Here is a 1,742-nt window from a genome sequence, read left to right on the forward strand (position 1 = left end):
GAGTGAACCGCTAACAGACGACCCGGGATGGGTGAGAGAGAAAAATAAACACTCCATCATTCACTTCATTTATCTTTATCAAGTAACCTGCATTCACACACACACACACACACACACACACACACACACACACAGCTGAGAATGAGACAGGATTTAGTGAAAGGACAGAAAGGAGAGAGAGAGAGAGAGAGAGAGAGAGAGATTGTTAAGCAGAGTAAAGGAATCAGCATAAAACTGATTTACCATCAAAACACAAAACACAGGACTAAACAACACACATGATGATTAGCAGGTGATTGTGGGGGCGGGGCTAGTGATCAGTGGGGTGGAGCTTGTGATCAGGGGCGGGGTCAGTAATCCGGGGCGGAGCAATTAGGCAGAGAAATAAAAGAAAAACTTAAATTTTTTTAACAGATTTCAAGCCTCCAAAGCAGAACTCCCTCTGGGAGAACCGAGAAAGGTGCTTTCCTGTCAGAAAGTGTTCCAAGTAGAACTAAGAACCCTCAATTATCCAAAGAACCCTTAAAGAACCCTTAAAGAACCCTTTTTCTAAGACTGCAGGAAGAAAAGTTTCTTTATAGCATCCTTACAAATTATTTGATTATAACTTTGAGGGAACCCTAAAGGGTTCTATGTAAAACCTTACAAAATAAAGAATGTTCCTATAAGAAAGGATGTGAGAGTTCTCCTGATGTTCCTGCTGTATGATGTGTGAGTTCTCCTCATGTTCCTGCTGTGTGATGTGAGAGTTCTCCTCATGTTCCTGCTGTGTGATGTGTGAGTTCTCCTGATGTTCCTGCTGTGTGATGTGAGAGTTCTCCTGATGTTCCTGCTGTGTGATGTGAGAGTTCTCCTGATGTTCCTGCTGTATGATGTGTGAGTTCTCCTCATGTTCCTGCTGTGTGATGTGAGAGTTCTCCTCATGTTCCTGCTGTGTGATGTGTGAGTTCTCCTGATGTTCCTGCTGTGTGATGTGAGAGTTCTCCTGATGTTCCTGCTGTGTGATGTGAGAGTTCTCCTGATGTTCCTGCTGTGTGATGTGAGAGTTCTCCTGATGTTCCTGCTGTGTGATGTGAGAGTTCTCCTCATGTTCCTGCTGTGTGATGTGAGAGTTCTCCTGATGTTCCTGCTGTGTGATGTCAGAGGAACAGGAGTTATGTATCTGCAGCATGTCTGCGGTGTTTATATTCTGACTCCGCCCGTTTTTATGTGTTTAAAGTCGTTTTAAAATCCGCTCTGACAGTTTTACGGTACGAAGCATCTGATAACCTTCACAATGTTTAAGAGCGCTGCGCTTTTATTAGCGCTGGTCAGGAATAATTTCGCTTTACAATCCTTAAAAAAATTCCAGATGTGTTCTGTTTTCTCCGTCAGGAGGAACACCAAGCATGAGATGTTCATTTCACATGGCGGATTCAAATGAAGTCACATTTTTACTTGTGTTTACGTGTGAAGTTTCAGGGCATGTAACATGTTGAAATGCACACGCTACTCACATAATCACAGAGTGGGAACGTCTGATTTAGCACACCTGAGCCTCTCTCTCTCTCTCTCTCTCTCTCTCTCTCTCTCTCTTGCTGATCCAGACTCGTTTTGACGGACACGAGCTTCCACGCTGCACACGCTCGGTTTCAGAGTCAGTGATTTTAACTGACCCGCCAGTTCATCCACACGTGCGCAGTTAAAGAATTGTAAAATAGCTAAAAACATCCTGAACCAGTTTTTGCTTGAACTACAGAAAA

This window comes from Pangasianodon hypophthalmus, chromosome 10, assembly GCF_027358585.1.
Source record: "Pangasianodon hypophthalmus isolate fPanHyp1 chromosome 10, fPanHyp1.pri, whole genome shotgun sequence".
NCBI classification, from domain to species: Eukaryota; Metazoa; Chordata; class Actinopteri; order Siluriformes; family Pangasiidae; genus Pangasianodon; species Pangasianodon hypophthalmus.